The sequence below is a fragment of the Olea europaea genome, chromosome 5 (genome assembly GCF_002742605.1).
Source record: "Olea europaea var. sylvestris chromosome 5, O_europaea_v1, whole genome shotgun sequence".
NCBI lineage: Eukaryota > Viridiplantae > Streptophyta > Magnoliopsida > Lamiales > Oleaceae > Olea > Olea europaea.
Window position 1 is genome coordinate 3880363 of NC_036241.1, and position 21894 is coordinate 3902256.

The 21894-nt window shown below is 32.5% G+C and overlaps 1 pseudogene; it reads left to right on the top strand.

The window, feature by feature from the left end:
* The first annotated feature begins 3801 nt into the window (after positions 1–3801).
* LOC111394148 lies at positions 3802–6379 on the top strand (annotated as a pseudogene).
* Positions 6380–21894: the final 15515 nt, after the last annotated feature.

The following is a 21894-nucleotide window of genomic DNA, read 5'->3' on the forward strand; positions in this document are numbered from 1 at the left end:
TCCGGAAAGGAAATTGCTTGAAGAACTGGAGAGCTTGGTGATTCACAGGAGGTAGAAGATATTCAAAGCTGGGATTTTGGCACAGATCTGCAAAATCCAGGATAGCTATGGTTGATACAGTAAGGAGGTCAGAATATTGTTAGAATCAATAATGTCTGACGTACTGTAAGTCAATATCTTCTATAGTGGATCTCTACTGGCTTGTGCCCGGAGTTTTTACCTAGTTGGGTTTTCTCCGTCAACATTTTGTTATATTTTTACTGCTTTCTGCTATTTATTTTTCAACCGATAATTCAACTTAGATAGATAAAGTATGTGAATGAATCTAGGCAATGCATAATTGATGTGACTTGTTGCATCAGTTAATTAATTGTTTTAATTCCGCATAAACACCTATTCATCCCCCTCTAGGTGTTGGTTGGGTCGAACTATTGCTTTTTCATCTTAGATACATGTGCAAAGGCCAAACAACCAAATACTCTCAGGTGAGAGTAAAAGGGATATTTACCAACCATACTTTCTCTAGAATTTCAAAATTCAATAGTACTGATGGTGTTCTGTTGATCAGGTAGCAAGCGGTTTGAACAACTTCTCCCCAAAATAGCATTGGCAGTTTAGCTATATTTATCATACTTCTAATTTTTTCCATGATCGTCCGATTTATCCTCTCGGCTACTCCATTATGCTGTGGGCTATATAGGACTGTCTTCTCATGTCGAATGTCGTGTCTTCTGCAATAGGCATTGAACTCTTTAGAAGTATACTCACCTCCATTATCTGTGTAGAGAGACTTCAGCTTCTTTCCTGTTTCACGCTTTACCATGGCATGAAACAATTTAAATTAATCCAATACTTGGTCCTTCGTCTTCAAGAAATATACCCATACCTTTCGACAAGCATCATCAATGAATGTTAAAAAATATTTGTTGCCGCCTAGTGATTCAATCTCTAAGGGACCACAAACATCATAGTGTACCATATTGAGCAACTCTAATCGTCTTATCAAAGAGAAATTGAAGGAGATTCTGTATTGCTTACCAAATAGACAATGACTGCAAGGATCAAGCACAGCTTCCTTGGCAACCGTAATTAGCTCATTCTTTGTCAAAGTGGACAATCCTTTCTTACTCATGTGACCAAGTCTCTGGTGCCACAAATTTTGAGATGCTTCATGTCTACTATGTTTAGGCTATTCATATGCATTTTCACATGAGTCTTGTGTAAAGTGCTACATATATGTCCTCGAGCGACATCATAGAACCTTTCATCGTTTTCATGTGTCATTGCTAAAATGATTGACGTAGCCATGTTTATCAAGGGCTATCCCCGAAAGTAGATATAGCCGAAGATCAGGAACATGTGAACATCGTTTAGGGTTATTTTACACCCGGAGGTTCATTTGTATCTAAACATCACCAATTTCTACGATCTTAGAAGAACTAGTATTTTCCATCTTCACTAAACCAAAGTCGTCGGCTTTGTATGTTGTGAAGAAATCTTTGCTTGGAGGATGCTAATGTGTCTATTACCCACTCAATATCTTGGTTTGAGACATGAAGACATGTCTCCTTATGGATGGAGCAGATAGCTGCCTTCCTAGAAATAGCTCTCATTCCTTATTCTTTAGTCACGAATTGTTCTGGCCTTGCTCTCATAGCAATTTTTGATAGCACTTCTTCAAGTGGCCCTCCATACTACAATATTTGCACTTGCAAGTAGGCTTCCTTCCATCTATGGATCTATTTCTACTTTTGCTTCTACCTCTCCCCCTGCCTCGAACACCTCCTTACTATCTTCTTCGGTTCTCTGTGACAAGGGCATGTGACTGGTCTGTGTCGACATCCTTTTTCCTGGCCTCTTCATTAAATAAGGCATCCTTGACCATAGACATGGTAAGTTTGCCATTAGGGGCTGAGTTGTTGAGATAATACTAGTGTCTCCCAACTATCAGGAAAAGAACTTAAAAGTAATAAGGCTTGCATTTCATCCCCGAGCGACATCTCCATAGATGACAATTGGTTTACCAAGCTCTAAAATTCACTAGTGTGCTCAGCAACTGAATTTCCACTTTTTAATTTCATCTTTACCAAATGTCTCATCAACAGGGCTTTGTTCCGAGCGGTCTTAGCTTGGTACATGTCCTCCAGAATCTTCTAGAGGGCATATACATCTATCTCCTTTGCCATAAGATGAAAGACACTATGGTTAATCTATTGTCGAATTTGATCGATAGATTTCCTATTTAGCTTCTTCCACTCTATCTCCTTGGTAGGATCAAGGTATATGCCTTTGGTTTCTAGGCGATCATACAAATCCTTACAACTGAGGATGTCTTCCAGCCGAGACCTCCACAGTGTATAATTGGTGGCGATAAGCTTGATCATAGCTCCCGATGAAGATTCCTCCATTGACATCTTGGCTTACAAATACTTTATCAAAATTGAAGCTATATCAAAAAACTATTAGGGTCAATTGATAAACCTTGCTCTAATACCACTTGTTGTGATCCTCTAATCACGAAAAAAGAAGATAAAGGGGGAAAAACAATTCGATTTCTATCTTGAATAGAATTTACAGTAGAGTATTACCAACTCTTTTAAAAAAAGAAACTCTCAAAACTCCCTAATCTCTCTTTTTTTCTCTCTTCTCCACACTCTATTTTTTCTTCTTCTCATGGGACATCCTTTTCTTTGTGGTAGCATATATTTATAGAAAATTTTTGGCTGCAAGAACTGCCTCAATTTGTGGCCAAAATTTCGCCAATTAAATGATAAATGGAAGTCAACAATGGTGGTTGCCTTCATGCATGTGAAGGCTGGTTTTGATAAGTTTTCTGGCATGTTAAGAGACTTCTTTATTAAGTAAATAGTTGTGGTTGAATTTCAATATCTTCAACTTGAAGAAACTGAAAAAATGCGGCTGGACTTATCAGGGTGGAGACTGCGGAGGTGGAGACAGTAATATCATGCTTGGATTAAAAATACTTCATAGAACATTTAACCAGTGTAAATAAGAATGCAACCAACATTCAAAAGGCATGAAGTTGACCGGGAGGCAGGAAAATGAGGCGGTTGGGGGGTGTAAATTTCGATTTTGTCCTAAGTTATCTTATAAATAGGGAGTTGTCATTAGACTTTTTGTTACCATCGTAAAAGGGAGAAATAGAGGTTAAAGTAGATAAGTTATGCGATTTTCTCTTATAAACATTTTTCATCTTAGTGAATTAATGCATGGACGGAGGAGTACATAGTCTCATATTAAAGTGAACTTTTTATAAATCTTTTATCTCTTTGTTTCTTTCTACAATTGATTGTTTTCAGTGGAATAGCATTATGATTTCTAATTCTCACCAATTGAAATGTTTAAAATAAATGATTCCAGGGAACCATTGAGAGGGAAGATTTATTAGTTAGCGATGTTGAACATAGCATAGTGACATATGTTACAATTCCATTCCTGAGTGAATGTAGAAAGCACAAGGAAGAATGTAGCTAAGTATTGTAGTCATTATAGTTCAAGCTACGTACGCTTGGCATACAACCTACGGGTTTCTTAGCCGAGAGAAACAAAACAAAAGACTATGATGCAGGGTAATTTATTACTTTTAAATGCCAGTTACTAACATTTATCTACAAGGTAGGTAACTTAGATGACATTTAGATATAAGCTTGGTGACTAAAAATATAATTTCCCCATTTCTTCTTCTGTGTATTTATAAACAGAAGCAACATATTCTTAATGCATTCATATCAATTCTAGATACCTGTGGAAATTCAGAAGTAAGAAAGAAAGAGCAGAAAGATGGAAGTGGTGCAAGTTCTTCATATGAACAAAGGAGAAGGGGAAACCAGCTATGCCAAGGATTCAATTGTGCAGTTTCCGTTTCTTGCTAGTGCTCGAGTTGAGTTTTTGAGCCTAACCCTTGATTTAAAAATAAAATAAAATAAAGAATATTGATTGGGCTTCTTTTACTATCTATAGCAAAGAAAAGTCCTTGTATCAACTTGCATCATTGAATGTATTTAGTCATATTTAATCTTCTATTTGTTTTTCTTCAAGACTAACATGTACATAGTTTCTCATAGACAAGTAACACAAAGACTTAAAACAGATAATTTTTATTGACTGTGCTACCATGCTGAATTACTCAAGTGAATTAAATAAGCAGAACACCCAAGTATGCCATTTTCATTTTTCTTAATTTTACAACTTGATAAGGTAAAACAAGTAATCATTAACTTCAGGTTCCACGAGTTTTGGATTCAAACATACTCAAACCTCTGAACAAAGGAAATATCTATATATCAAAAACAAGTCCAAGAAGCGTACTAGATGCATATCTATCACAGTTTAAGAGAGATTTCTCATTATTTCTGAAATCGCGGACAGAAGAAATGGTTGTTGATGGACACATGGTGTTGTCATTCATGGGCAGACTCTCTGCAGATCCCTCATCAGAAGAAAGTTGCATGCGATGGGAACGCCTATCACAAGCTCTCATGAGTATGCTCTGAGAGGTAAATTATTATTTGCTAAATTATTGGTGCACTTCTTTTATCCCATCTATTGACATGGTGCAACTTGGTTCGCAATCTTCAGATTTTGGCAACTAGATCCCAACTTTTAAGTTTTAGAGTTCATCGATTTCAAGTAAACCATTTTCTTTCAATTGACCTTAAAAACTTTGATTTTCATTAAAAAGATATTTTACATCTATTTTTAATTAAAAAAATTAAGAGAAAGAAATTCGGAACGTTGTCCCTTCACATGACTCCACCATCACCCTTTCTCCCCCAACCCCAAAACAACTTTTCTCATTTATGTTTCTTTTCTTTTTACTAACTATTTATTCAGGAAAATTTAAAATTTTATTAAAAGATTGACCTCAAAATTAATAATTAATTTTAATCACATTTTATAGATCTACAACTTTATCAAACTTTCAATCACACATTTTATTATTTTATCCGAACCTGCTAATTTTTTTTTTATCAAACTCCCTAAAATTATGTGTGTATATATCGCTTACATCGGATTGTGTAATCAAATCAAATTCTCTCGCAATACATATCTCAAAGAATCCAATTCGTAAGGATTATTTCCCAACTAATGAAGATATTTTAGTGGAATTGCCACATATGAAACAGGGCAATTTTGGAAAGAAATAGCTCACTTGTTTCTCAAGAAGAAATGAGAAAATGAGATGCTCATTCTCATTTATTTTTTTGTTGATCATGTCCTTATTTGTTCAAAGAAATCCCTTAACATCAAATTTTTTTTTTTTTTAACATAAAGCTAATATGAGATACGAAATACTGTGTTTTTACTAAATTTCAAACGGTGAACACAAATTTAAGTTGATTCTACTTCACCTATTCCTCATAGAAAAAGTTGATCAAATGAATGGTCCTTGTTGGGTTTTTTTATACCCAAAAATCCCAGGCAACAATATTAAACAGTGTCAGATAATATTTCGTAGGCCGAGGCCGATGAGTGAAATATTTATCAACCAGTCAACTTATATACTCGACCCGAAAACAATATGGGCTATTAGTTGCAACTTAATTGAGTTTAATGTTGCCTTGGTCCAAATCCACTTATAGGAGGGCTTCCTTGTGTCTTGGCCCAATTGGTAATATACCTAAAAGTATATATATCTCATTTATCTTGCAAGAGCCGTGTGCTTTGCCCTATTGGGTGAGAAGAGAGACTTTAGCTACCTCTTGCAATCTTCTTTAAGTTCTTGCATCTTCTTATCTTCTCTTGGCATTTGTGGCTTGCAAACACCATCATATCATTGTCCCTTTGTGGGTGAGAAAAAGGGGAATGCAACCATAAATGGATTGAGGCTGTGGGTTGGAGATTTGATTGATTGGTTGATGTATAGATTGGTAAGTTTGATTTGAGCCAAGAAAATCCACCATTGAAGGTCGTTTATTCAACATTCCTTTTAGTATGTGCGTTTGTATGCATGCATGCAAGTCCTTATGCTTGCACAAAATTGGTGATTTCAGGTTCTTGTTGAAGAGAAGACTGATTCTTTCAATGCACCCTATTATGCTCCATCTGCTCAGGAAGTGAGATCAGTCGTAGAAGAAGTTTCATTCACCATTAATTGTCTTGAGGCCTTTGAGTTGGACTGGGATGGGGGTGCTCCTAGCAAAAATAATTTCTAAAAATACATTGATATAATTTATCAAAGGGTCAGCAAGCGGCTAAAACAATTAGGGCAGTGATTGAATCAGTGCTGGAAGTCCATTTTGGAAGAGAAATCATGGATGAATTGTTTAAAAGATATGCTCAGGAGGTTGGTGATTACTTTTCTAGAACTAGTGCAAAATACATTGACTTGGTAATTTCATTGACCAAAAAGGGTTAATTGAAGTAATCACTAAGGAAATTATGCATAATTTTACTAGTTCTACTGATAAGTGGCATGAACATGTTCTTCGGTATCTTCTCGATACTCATATGATTCGAAAAGTTCCTCGTTTTAATTGATTATGCTTTCTCTAATCTAGAATGTTGATGTAATATTTATGACTATAATTAGTTTGCAACTTTCCCCAAAGAATGATAATCTTGATTTTCTAATGTTTATGATGCATGTTATAATGTGTTTTTCCTTCAACAAATTATTGGGTTTTTGATATTCAATAAATCTCGGGTTATAATGTTAACGTGGGTTAGTATTAGGGAAAATTACATAATTCCAGGTTTTTGAACATCACAATTCAAACATCAGGGACCAAGATTCATAACTTAAATATCAGGTACTGATATAATAATCAAATATTAAATATTGAAATTTAATTCACAAACCCTAGTATTTTCATCCCTTTTGTTCTCTCGCTTCTCTCTCTCTCTCTCTCTCTCTCTCTAGCTAGCTTTATTCCATCCAATCGCCAGTCACCACCCCTCTTCGGTGCGGTCTCCGTAGTGGCGGGTCGAGTGTGGTAGTGGTGGAGGCTACTTATGGTGGTGGTCGGTGGAGGCTATGGTTTCAGCTGGCAGCTTGTGGTGGTGTTGTTCGGTAGAGGCTGCTGTAGTTTTCAGCTTGCGGCGTCGGGGTGTGGTGGTGGCGGTTGTCGGTGGAGGTTGCTATGATTCTCATCTAGTAGCATCGGGGTATAAGCGTTGTGCTGCCAATTGCCAAAATGTCGATTGAAGGCACAACCGGCGCTTCGTGCAACTCCAACGTTGACGCCTCGCACGCGGATCTGTAGTTTTGTCGATAAACACGTGGGTGGTGTGTTTTGTGGTTTGGGGATCTTTGTTATGTCATGGCCCCTGGGTGATGTGTTTGGTGGTGGTTTTGTGGTGTGTTGTGGTGGTTGTTGTGTGGCTTGGTGATGGCGGCGAACGGGGATGGTGGTGGACTAGTAAATTTGGCGGAGACGACGAGGTGGAGTTGGTGGGGGGTGTTGGGTTTGGAGTTTTTTGCTGGATGGTGGTTGTGGTGTTGTGCAGTGTGGTGATCTCCGTATTGTTGGCGACGACGGTGTTGGTGGTGGATCTGGCGGCGGTGATGGTGTGGTTCAGACAACGATAGTGGTTTTTTTTTTTTGTGCTGTGGTGGAATTGAATCAGGTGCGGTGTTGGGTGGTATAGTGCAATCGACGATTGGATGGTGGTGGTTTGTGATCGAGATTGGTGCTGGATGGGATCGGTGGAAGGGGTAACCATAAAGTTTGGTCTGAGACCTTAAAATTTGACGATCTATTACTAAAACAATAATCTGTGAACTCAATGATTTGGTTCGTGACCTTAAAATTTGACAATCTGTGACCTCAACGATTTCGTCCGTGACCTTAAAATTTGATAATCTGTGACTAAAAAAATTTGTGACCTATAAAATTTTCGATTTATGACTTCGAAATAATCCATGGCCAATTAATTTGATGATATGTAACGGATAAATAAATCTGTAAAATTTGTGACCATTAATTGTTTAACTGTGATTTTAATATATTTATTTAATAAATAATTTTAATTAATTAAATACAAACTTGAATTTTGAATTTTCAAACTTCTTACCTGGCTTTTGAAATGGTGTAAAGAATACACCTTAACTAAGAATTTTTCCCTTAATATTATTTTATAGGTATAGGCCAATGAATGAAATAAATCCAACAACCAAGTCCATAAGCTATACCTGGCCTAATTGTGTTCCCTCTTGGATGACTTCAATCTTAGCATATTTACCTTTTTAATGGTCAAACTTAAAGCCTATACCTAGAGTATATATGTCGCTATAACCCTTGCCACTTTCTTGTGATGTTTTGTGTGGTTTTGTGAGAAAAATAAAGAAATCCCAGCTACCAACCTCTAGAAGTGTTCAAAACGCTTGTTTACGTTGTGTAACTAGTGGTTCCTTCATAGTACACCTTTGTAGTGTCTTCTCCTAGCCTTTGTGGCTAAATATCATCATCTTTTCTTGTCCTAAGAGTGAACTTATTTTTGTTTTTGAAAGAATAGAAATTTTTAAAGAAAATATTTTACCAGTTCCAGTTAAGTTTTTTCGACTCGGTTGCTTGCTAATAAATTTTTAAATAAAATATAAATTTAATTTTTCAACAATATTTGGTGTTAGGTGTTAGTAAAACCATTCTAAACTTAATAACAATTTTGATGTTGCAATACAATATTAGATATCAGGATGTCTAACGGAATGTATAATGAGGCCTAAGATCCGGTCAAATGCGGTTTGTACTAAGGGTAATGATTATCAGTTTCGAATATGATGTCGACAAAAAAATTGAGTACTTTGATTGCTCTGAATATTAGTCGATGCAAAGGACTCTAAACGCAACAATATGTGGCTATATATTTTTCTCAAGTCCAAACTAGGTTCGACTTCCCACAATGTGAGGATACAAATTTCGAAGTATTTTCCTTCAAAATGATTAATTTTCTCTTTCTTAATCAAACTCAAGTGCGAATTTTTTCAAGTGGGGAAGATACGACAATCCTGTCCAAGAGGATATGAATTATTTATTGTCGTAAGATTTTCTTTCTTGATTAATTAGTAATTTTTCTTTCTGTTTATTTCTTTTTGGTTTTTTAATTCTACTTCTCTTTGAATTTTAGTTTTCTTTTCTTTTATGATATTGTTTCCTTACACCATTAGGATTAGGAGTTTAGTTATTTCTTTGCCTTTATGAGAAGGGTTTTAGCATTATTTTGTACTAACCAATTCATTATAATTAAATTCTCATAAAATTTAGAATTTTTCCAACATTCTTCTTTCAAGAATTTTAATTTCTCTTCCACAACAAGTTTTGCATATTCAGGAGGTAGGCTTCAGGACACATCAACTTTGATAAGTTCGTTATTTTCTTGAATTCTAAAATGGGACAAACTAATAGAGTTTCATTAAAAGGGTTGCGTAATTCGATGAACATGACAAATATCTTGGTTTACTTTTGTTGGTTAGTCGATCGAAGGGGAAAAAACCACTTTTGCAAGAATGAACGATAAACCCTAGAGTACGGTAAAGGTTGGAATAGAGTTTTTGTTTTCAGCCAAGGGCATGGAGATTATAGTAAAAGTTGTTTTACAATTTTTGTCTATCTGTGAGATGAGCACTTATAAGTGTTACAGTTATCTTGGTCGTCAAAAAGGGACTTTGGGAGTACTTATATTATTTCGATAATTATTTATGATTAATTTGGGAAAAACTTGGATTGAATAAGTTTGGATAAATTCGGTTTAAAGTTATACAAAATTGAGAATTTGGGAACAAAATAATGAAGTATTGAAGTTGAAGATCCGTAATGCAAATAAATGGACTTAGGATGGACAAGAAATTAATGTAGAGGACCAAAGTGCACAAAACTGAAAGACATGTGAACTTCGTTGTTTTCCTTATTATGCTCAAATTATACAAGGTACATATTTTAGGATGTTATGAAAAGAAAGAAAAGAGAAGAGAAAATAAAAGTCAAAAGATTTGTATGTTTTAATAAGATCCAAAGCCATATATTTATGGGAAAGAATAAGGGATACAATGTTGATAATTTTTAAGGTTGCAGGGGTACAATTTTGTCATTCACTAATAAAATTTAGATATACAACATTCCTCCTTGAACAGCACATTACAAAATATGTCTCATTAAAACATTATTTGATAAAAATTAAAAGGAACAAAAAAATAAACGAAAGAAAAAGAGTACAATTATTTTGGAATATTAAAAATAAATGCTGCCTCATTAAAACCTTGCTATAAAAACTAAGTGGGATAAAGCCTAAACGACAGAGAAAAAGTACAACTACTCTCCCTGATGTTGATTACTGAAAATTTTTGAGTCGATTTTGTTTGATAAAAGTCCAAAGGAACAAAAAAATAAACGAAGGAAAAATAGTATATTATTTTGGAATATTAAAAATAAATGTTAGACTCATTAAAACCTTGCTAGAAAAAACTCAGTGAGATAAAGCTTAAGCAAAGGAAAAAAGAGTACAACTACTCTTCCTGATATTGATCACTGAAAATCTTTAAGTCGATTTATTTTAATCTCATAAACCAATTTCTTTAATGTAAATATCAGCAATACTTTTGTAAGATGGTCACATTTTTACTTGAGTGAATTTGTTAGACATTGATGGACCATTCTTCTAAAACTCATGTATATGTAAGAATTTTAGAGAAATATGTTACGTCCTGTCACCTTTGATATAACTTCCATTGAATTGTGCAATACAAGTAGCATTGTCTTCGTACAAGATTGTTAGAGTGTCTTTTGTTAAAATTAATCCGCATGATGCTTGGATATGATAGGGCATGCTCCTCAAAATGATTTGAGAATGTCGCCATCAAATATTATTTCACAGATTTTCATGATATAGTTATTCCTCCATGTGTAAACACGTACCTTATTTGTAATTTAACTTATGTGGATCAAAGAGATGTATTTGCATATCCTATTAAAGCAGATCCCGACTTTTGAGAATATAATAATTCCAAATATATAGTACCATTTAGGTAACAAAACATATGTTTAATACCATTCCAATGTCTTTGAGTTGGTGTAGAGCTCTAACTAGCAATGGGATTTATAGAAAAAGCTATGTCGGTTGATAAGTGTGTTTTTGTACACTTATTTAGATCACAAACATGACTTAATTACGAGCAAAATGTTTGAATTGTGACTTAATATCGTTGAATTCATGCAATGTAGGTGTTTTTATGAAAATAGTGGAATTCAAAAGAAAAGAGCCGAAAAAAATGACTAAAATGGAGCAAAGTGATAGTTTAAGGACTAAGGATGCAAATATTCAAAATTTGAACTCAAAGGCAAACCTGGAATGCAAATATACTAAGTATGAACTCGAAAGCGATACAAGATGATTAGAAGAAGAAGGAATTGCAAAGGGACTAAAATGAAGAAAAATGAAAGTTGAAGGACCAAAATAGACATTTTGCATAGTTGGAAGCATTATGCGACTGCATAGTGCTACCCTCTATGCGGTCGCACAGAGGCCCCCCGAGAATTTTTTCTCAAATTTTTTTACTCTATGTGACCGCATAGAAATATACTATGCGGTTGCATAGAAGTTCTGGGGTCGATTCTGTAGTTTTCTTATACGACTGAAATTATTTTGGTAACCTAATTTTCACGCAATATAAATACCAAAAGATGTCCAGAAAGAGGCAGGACGTATTGGAGGCAAAAAAACACTTCTTGAAGAGGATTTTGAGCGCAAGAACGAAGATTTACACTAAGAGTTTCAAGATTTCTCAAGATTTCATAATCCGGTGGTGTCTTTTATCCAAAATATGATGTATTCTTTTATTTCAATAATGCTAGGCTAGATTTTTATGTGCTAAGAGATCGATGTACCATATAATTTGATCTTTAATTTTCTAATTTTGCAATTTGACATTAAGACATATTTCTATTGTTTTGAATGATTTATATGCAATTATTGTTTCCGTAATTAAGAGCCCGTAATTGTGTGAGTTTGGGTGATTTATTCTTGTATTTGAGAGAATTGGAATATGTTCGATCTAATATAAATCATCGTAGGATCTGATAAGGGATAGAAATATATTGCTATGCCCTACGTGAATCTTTAAGTGTTCATAAAACTGCATGCATTTTTACATATGCACTTGTAATAGAAATATAAGTCGGTGGTATGTAGAAATAAGTTCGATACATATCGAGAGAGAGTATTGGATAGACTTAGGAACATTGATTTGTCACAATTGAAGTGTGTTGTCACATTATGAAATTAGAGTTTTAAAGTGATAATTGTATAAAAAATCGTGATTCTAGTGTGTTTAATTTCTATTGATTACAAAAAACATGTGTTCTCAACATTTGATTTCATTTTAGAGTGTTAAAAATATTATTTTGCATATTTAATTTAATTCAATCATAAAAATTGCATAATTAGGTTTTCTTTCCAAAATTAGGGTTTTAATTAGGTTCACATTCACTTTAGTAATTTAGTTTCGGTTAAGGTGACGATAGGTAAAATTGAACTAATCAATCTCTGTTGGACGATATTCGGACTCATTTAATTCACTTTATTACTTGCTAACAAACCGTACACTTGCGATAGTTTTAAATCGAAAGAAATAATTTCGCGAACAAGCTTTCGGTGCCGTTGCCGAGGATTGAGTTTAGTTTAATTTTATTTCTCGAGTCACTAATTCGAATTTCAATTTTTATTTTGCTAGTATAATTTTGTTTTTATTTTTATTTTAGGTTATTATCCTTTATTTGTGTTTCAGTTATTTAAATTGTTTGAATCTCAATGCTCGTACTGATTTTATTTCTTAGATTTGCATGCCACGATTAACTGGAGGAGAATTGAATCGAGCACACCTTCATCGACTACAAAGAGATCACCGAGAAGCATAAGTACAAATGGCAAACGAACTAAACAATCACATTATTCAAGTTAATGAATGAGAGGCAATGGACGAATGAAATGAGATTTTGGGAGATTTCTTGACTTCTCAAGTAATTCAAAGTCAATTCAGCATAGTGTATCTACCGTTTGGGCAGCCAAATTTCCAGTTGACAACCAATGTGATACAGCCAATGGATGTGCATGATCTATATAAAAATGTTTTAAAACTTTTTCTATATATAGATTGATGAACAAATAATCCTTATGAGAAATGTTAAGAAAATTTAATTTTTCCTAATTCTTTTATCTCAAATTCTTATTTTAAATAATCTACAGTCTTATTGAGCTCTTCAAGAATATCAATTACATTTAAATCATCAACATAAACTGTCATAATTCTAAATCCAATATTTGTTTTCTTTATGAAACACATGGGTAGATATCGTCATTTTTATAACCATCCTTCAAAAAATATTCGCTAAAGAAATTATACCACATTTTTATAATGATCTTTGCAACTTAATTGAGAACATGGTTTTCAAGCATGTATTATTTGTTCTAGGCACTTTAAGTTCTTCGGGGACTATCATATATATGTCACTATTAAGTGATCCATACAAATAGACAATTACTACATCTAAAAGGCACATATCAAGCTTTTGTGACAAAGTGAAACTAATTAAGAATCAAAAAGTGATAGTGTCCATTAAAGAAGAATATGTTTTCTGATAATCAGTTTCAGATCCTTGTGAGAAACCTTAAGCTACAAGTCAAGCTTTGTTTCTTACAATTTCATTCTTTTCATTTTTCTTTCATTAACTCTTTCCAATTTGGCCAATCATTTTTATTTTGATAATCTTTAGCAGACTATGGTTCGAGATCTTCATTTTACATAATATCAAGAACCACGTTAAAAATAAAAATACTGTCTATAAAAACGTTATTCCATTCTCATAATTTATGTAATAACATATAACTTATTGAAATCTCATTATTTTAAGATACTTGTGGTTCTTCAATAATCATATTTTCAATATTTGATTTATCAATCTTTTATAACGTTACTTGTTGATTTTTCTCTTGTACTTTTCTTTTTCGAGATACAAAATCTTTTGAACCAACTGATAAACCACGCTTCTGCCATATTTGAGATTCATTTGCTACAGCAAATTATTTTACAGAGACATCAATTTTCAATGAAAATGTTTTGTACTGGAATATATAACTTTTGTCACTTTTCTCATATCAATAAATACATTAGGTAGTTGATTTACAACTTTTTGCAAATGAATATTTTTTTTTTCAACTTTTTTCCTCAAGTTGATTATTGCAGGATCAAAGTGAGATATAGTCATTTTATTCTAATAAACTTTACCTTATTTTTCATAATGTAATTTTTCTCCTCAAAAAGTTGAAAAAATTTATTGTATCAAAATGATAATCTTCAAAACATGTAGAAAATAAGTCATCCGTTAAAAGTCCAAGATACCTAATAGTAGACGGTGAATCAAAATCCACATAAATCCAAGTTTTCGTATGGGACCTATTTTAGTACATTGTGGAGTGAAATAGGGACTTGAAAAATACAACCAAAAACTTGTAGATGATAAATAGAAATGCCAATTGTAGAGGTGAATATTAATAATAAACAGCTGGTCTAATATGAACATATTACACAACATGTAATACGGCATGACACCAAGTAGAAGCTGGAAGTTTTATTTGTAAGTCTAAAAATAAGTTATAGACGTTTAATAAATGACTTCGTTAAATCATTTTGTGTATGGACATGTGCAACTAAATATTCGATAAGAATCCTAATTGACATACAATAATGAAATGGTCCACATGGTGGGTGTATTGGCCTGCATATATCTCCATAAATTATTTTCAATAAAATTGAAAATTCAATATTGACCTATGTAGTCGAATGTCTAATGACTAATTTGCCTTGTGAATAAGCTACACATAGATAATCATTAGGTAAAAGAATCTTCTAGCCCCTTAAAAGATGTCCATGTGAATTGTTTGTTATTCTATGCATTATTATAGCTCATGGATGTTCAAGTCAACCATGACAAATAAAACTTTTTGGGTTTACGAACTTCTGGTTTGTAACAATATTTGATTCAACAATTTTTATTAATGTATAATGCATACCAGATGGGAGTGCATAAAGTTTTTCTTTTATCTACTCTAGCTAAATACAAAAGAAGTTATACGAAGATATTCAACCTTATTTTCTTGTATCCTCTCAATGTGATATCCATTGCATCAGATATATTTAAAGTTAAGTAAATTTCTTATGAATTTTCTAGAATAAAGTTTATCATCAATATATAATTTCGTATTGTTTGATAAAATAATATAAGCTATTTCAGAGCCTTTAACGAGATTCGATGCACCTAATATCGTATTAACATTTTTTTCTGCTAATGCTAAGTCTAAAAATTATTTTTTATCTTGAGAAATAGTATGTACAGTTACACTATCAATCAAGCAAATATTTTGACAGTTCATCATAAATCTTCACTAAACTTTGAAAAATTAAACTTTCGTACTGATAATATTTTTTGAAAAGATAGAAAAGAGAAGAAAAATTAGAAGAGAATAGTTTTGTATATATTTTATTAAGAATCAAAGCCTTATATGTATAGAAAAAAATTTGGGATACAACGATAATAATTTCTAGGGCTGTAGGGGTACAACTGTAATTCACTAACAAACTTACAATTTACAGCATGGGATTCTTTTTTATAGTTATTTTAGACTTCCATTTATGGGACACACTATTGTAGATAGAAAAACACGTAGAAATTCAATATCAAAGACTAAAAATCTAAGTTTTTCAGAATTTTCACGAATCCTAACAGAATCCGTAACAAAATCACTTTTCCACACACCGTTACTAAATCACTATCCCCAAATCATGAAGCCACTATGACAAGTGCTAAATCTCAAGTGTTTTGTATCCATTGAGCAAAAATTTGGGGTTTGGAGAAGAAGATTTTTTTGTGCGACTTCGATTTTTTTCCTTATATCAAGATCTTCAAACCAAGTGATGATTTTATTTTATTTTTTTCACTATTATGAATACTTAATTCATTATTTAGGGCAAATTATATAATCTATGTATGATTTTTTTTTCAATGTCAAGATTCTAGTAGTTTAATTTTCATGTGGTACGGGGGTGGTACTAACTAATCCTTCTTGTTCTAACTCTTATCTCTCTCTGATTTTTTGATATTATGTATGGGTTTTAGTGGTTTGTAATAATTGGCCACTAGCCCAATAATTTTGCTAAAAAATCGAGAGGCAAGTTATAGATTATGACCATATAGTTAAATTTGGTAATTTGGATAAAAGTATAGAGATAAGTTTTTATGGTTATCGTGGTCGTTAAATGGATTCTTAGAAAGTGAACGCATTAATAAAAGCTTATTTGACTTTTCAAAGAGATATGGTTAATTGACTTAGTTAAATATTATTAATTCAAACTTGAGGGGGTAAATTAATTAGTTTAGAAGATTAAACCAAATACTACAATAAGTAATGAATCTTAATTGTGAATTAAAGGTAATTACTAAATGAACTTGTAAGTTATAACATTCACATTCATATTTTAAAATCCTAATTTGATTTAGTTGTGTACTTTTAAATAAAATTTAGTATAATTAGATAATTTAAGTAATTAATTAAAGACTATTACTCGTATTTCTTCAACTCAAAGTTAAAAATAATAAGTTAGGAATTAAATAATAGTATTAATTTGAATGATCATTCAAACGCATTGATTCATTATATAACTTGCTATGATATCATTCACTTACAACAACAACAAAAAAAACTAACAAGTTTCGGGGGCTGTTGTTGAAAACTATTTATATTTAGTCTTGATTTAATTTATTTCTAAATATTATTGGATTTCTTTTTATTTTTATTTTAGCCAATTCACTTTTTTCTTTGTTTCATTGGCAGTGAAAGAAATGAAGCAAGAGACTGACAACAATATGCATTGATTGATCCCATCTTTGATGACAGTGATCATATGATTGTAGGAGATGTATTTTTAATGAAATAATTTAATAAAATGGAATATAAACTACTTGCTAAACTTGATAAGCGTGAGTTGCTAACGAGATTATTTCCCCATGTAAAATTTAATAGAGTCAAGATAATTTTCAGGATGATCCACATGTAGAATATGATGATAGAGACATGCTCGTGAAACATGTCCTCTCCATGTAAAAAATATAGAAGAATTGAATCCTAAATAACTATGGATGAGCCAAATAAGATGGTTATGGGGGATTGCATCGTCAATCAACTCAAGGAGTTAACAACTAAAGAAGAAGAGCAAGTACGAAACCAAAAATTAGGCATATCTGAGCCAAACAAATCAATGACATTCAATGAAGATGCAATTAGCACGCACTCATTTAACTCCATCGATTTTGTGGTTAAGCTTATAAGATTCCCCCCTACTCTCACCTAAAAGTATTGGTTGTTTAGCCACTTATATCCAAAAGGGTAAGACAAAGGCTTGATGTAAGGAATACTCCATGCATTTTTATAGGCTATAGAGATGAGGAATTTGGACATAAATTATGGGACCCGAAGACAAAGGAGGTCATTAGAAGTAGGAACATAATGTTTCATGAAAATCAGTCAGTAGAAGATATTGAAAAGTGTACAATGTCTCCAATCCTAAATTCAGTGCCCAGGATATTTTTCTAAATCTAGCACCATAACAATTTAACATAGATAATGACGACGTGCATAATAAAATGTCAGAAGTAGAGCAGGAGGCCAAAGAAGAGGATAATGATCAGGGGAGTCACAACTCTCTCCAACAAAAGTTGTCAGCCCATTACATCAACCAGATGATGGTGCACCTCTTGAAACCAGCAATGTACAAGTACAAAGATCAGAATGAAGACCAATTCCATCAACAAGATATTTAGATTTTGAGTACATTTTGCGTACTAATGAAGAGCTAGAATGCTTCCAGGAAGCACAATCTCATGTAGACACACAAGTAGATACAAGCAACGCAGAATGAGTTGGAGTCACTGTAGAAGAATTAGACATATAAGTTGGTTGAGCTTTAGAAGGGAAAGAAGACGCTGGAGAATAAATGGATTTTCAAGCTCATGAAAGATGGCAACAGAAATGTGATGAAACATAAAGCCCATCTAATAATCAAAGGATTTCTACAGAAAAAGGGAATTGATTTTAATGAAGTTTTTTCGCCTGTTCTAAAAATGGCCTCAATTCGTGCTATAGTTGGATTAGTAGCCAATTTAAATCTAAAACTTGAACAGATGGATGTTAAGACAACATTTCTTCATGGTGACTTATTTGAAGAAATTTATATAGAGCAACAAGAAGATTTTGAAGTTTCAGAAAAGGAGAACTTCATTCACAATTTAAATAAGAGCTTGTGAAGAAACATTCTGTCAAACTACCATAACTGTTCACAATCTAAAGATAATAGCCATTTGCTCTTATATAGATGTATCTTGTGCTTCATCAACAAGAATGCAAAAGCATTCATTCACAACTTCCACTCAAACCATCCATCGTACTCTTTTGGCCAAAGTGTGCAAATTTTCTTTTTGAAAAGTTAAAGCAATGTATTTGACAAGGAAAAATTGTCCAATAAAAAAAAATTCAACAAAACTTCAAAAAATTTAGTAGAATAAAAAAACTTATCTATAGCAAATTAGCAAGCAAATAATTACCTGCTAATTGAGTCTATACCAAGAGTGATGTAAAGTTAAGTATGGTATTCAAGCAGCAAGAAATGAACAATTAAGTTTGAAATCTACAAAACGAGCAGAATTTGTGTTAAAAAATGTTTGATCAAGTACATTAACTCGGCGAAGTTGAACTTTAGAAGTATTCTATGAATCTATCATTTTGTAATATATTTTGCGTTTTAAAACCTTCATGTAAACTATATTTTTTTTATTAGACTAGTTGCACACACTTGGTGTACATCAAGTTTGACTCTCCAAATATTGTCAAAAATCTGTGACATTAATTAGTTGAAGTGTAGTGAAGATCAACGTCTAAAAAAATGCTACCTCAAAAGAATCCCAAACTTAATGTAAAACTCAGTGTACATGTAGCTTGGTTTTTTTTTATTTTTCATTTTATCTGCTATTTTCATAGCTCCACATAAAACAAGTAAATAATAACTAAATATGTAACCATATGTATATGATGAAAATAAATTCAATGAATGAGTTTCAAGCTCAACTTTTGTTACTTTTAAAACTGCAGAATCATAAGGCAGCTAATTCTCTTTAATTCATGAGCAATCAATTTTCACACATACACTATATTAGTTTTTATAAATTGAACTATTTTGAAGAGCTTTATTTTTTCTATTTGGGTATCCATTGTCAATCACCTAACTAAATAGACTTCTACATTTTCATGACGTTATCCTTCTTGCTGGCTCGTTTAATTAAACTCGAAGGAGATTGACCGAAGCCAATGCTGATGCCATAGGCAATGGCGGCATTATTTGAAAAGGAGTCGGTTCATTCATTCCTTACCAAATATTCAGGTTAAATCGCATTAGAACTCACAATTTTTATCAATTTCGCAGACGAACAAGAAATGATGACACCAGTAATATATTTAACAGATATTTTAGCCATGATTTGAAGCTCATGATGGCAATTTTATTCATCCTCTTCCTAATGCTCCAAGTCTAAAATTTTTAATTGTTCAACAATAACTTTTATTAGCTAACTTTTATCAAACATGTTTCCTTGTACTATTCTTGATATGATATCAAAACTTATTAATCTTGAACAAGCAAGTTGAAAACATTGTGATTGAGCATGTGGATTTTGAATTGATGCCATCTCACTGTATCATTGTAGTCACGTTTTAAATGAATTTCCAACTCTTAGTATATTTTAATTTCTAAATAAAAATAAACAAATCAATTTTATAATAAATGGATCATAGACCAAACAAATTATATACAACAACAAATAAAGGATAATAAAAGTACTGCATAGAACATGCGTTTGAATTATTTGACAGATTTAGTTGACTTTGCAATACTATCCACCTTAAACTAAAAATATTTAAAATTAATTTTGCACCACAATTTAGAAATGCATGTCGACACATGTCTTGTGGGTTATTTATATATGGTCATTAACAAAGTACTCGAATTTCATTTTCTCGCAAATTGTTAACCAGGCATTTAAAAAAAAAATACAGTGTTTCTGTTATCTATTTCAACACAACAACAGAAGATTGGGGAAATAGATATATATGTAGAATTATTTAAAAAATGCAGTCACTGAATGAGATTTTCCGAGACTTTTTGTCCCTCGAATTTTCTTCATCTGTCATTAGAAAATGGTATTTATCAGCAACCAATCAATGTACTCTGTGTATTTTAATAAATAAGAATGCAGAATTATTGAACTAAATGTGATCAACGTGAGAAATTGGAATTGAAAAAAAAAAAAAAAAGACTGTTTGTTTTTGTAACAACCGACTAACTGCCATTAAAACACCCACTACTCAGTCATTAAAATTCTGCATTAACATGGTGAAGACTGTTACCACCATCCTACCTATAATGTGATCAACGTGAGAAATTGGAATTGAAAAAAAAAAAAAAAAAGTTTATATATTATTGTGGACTAGAACATGACAGAAAGGATGAAAGATTTTATGGCTTGAATGAAAATATTCATAGGACATTTAAGAATGCAATCAAAATTCAAAAGGCAAGATTTTGACTTGGAGGCAGGAACACGAGGTGGTGGGGTGGGAGGCTGCGGAGGTGGAGATAGTAACATCAAGCCTGGAATGAAAATATTTCATACAACATTTTAAATTTCGATTGTCCTAATTTATCTTATGATAGGGAGTTGTCATTAAGCTTTTATATTACCATCGTAAAAGAGAGAAATAGAGTTTAAAGTAGATAAGTTATGCGATTTTCTGTCAAAACTATTTTATAATTAGTTGCCATGTCTGCTGTAGAGATATCTGTTCCTAAGTATTCTGAAAAACCTGAGTTGTTTGATGGAAAGAAAGCCTGGAATGAAAATATTTCATACAACATTTTAAATTTCGATTGTCCTAATTTATCTTATGATAGGGAGTTGTCATTAAGCTTTTATATTACCATCGTAAAAGAGAGAAATAGAGTTTAAAGTAGATAAGTTATGCGATTTTCTGTCAAAAACATTTTTCATCTTAGTGAATTAATGCATGGACGGAAGATTACATAGTCTCATATTAAAGTGAACTTTTTATAAACCTTTTGTCTCTTTATTTCTTTCTACAATTGACTATTTGCAGTGGAATAGCGTTATGATTTCTAATTCTCTCCATTTAAAACATTTAAAATAAATGTTTCCGGGTGACCATTGAGAGGGAAGATTTATTAGTTGGCGAGGTTGAATATAGCATAGTGACATATGTTACAATTCTGCTCCGAGTGAATGTAGGAAGCGTAAGGAAGAATGTAGCTAAGTATTGTGGTCATTATAGTTCAAGCTACGTAGGCTTGGCATACAACCTAGGGGTTCTTAGCCGAGAGAAACAAAACAAAGGGCTATGATGCGGGGTAATTTATTACTTTTAAATGCCAGTGACTAACATTTATCTACAAGTTAGGTAACTTAGATGACATTTAGATATAAGCTTGGTGACTGAAATTGTAATTATCCCATTTCTTCTTGTGTGTACTTATAAATAGAAGTCTGAAGATTGGGGAAATAGATATATATGTAGAATTATTTAAAAAAATGAAGTCACCGAACGAGTTTTTCCGAGACTTTTTGTCCTCTCGAATTTTCTTCATCTGTCATTAGAAAATGGTATTTATCAGCAACCAATCAGTGTACTCTGTGTATTTTAATAAATAAGAAAATATGCAGAATTATTGAACTAAATGTGATCGACGTGAGAAATTGGAATTGAAAAAAAAAAAAAAAGTTTATATATTATTGTGGACTAGAACATGACAGAAAGGATGAAAGA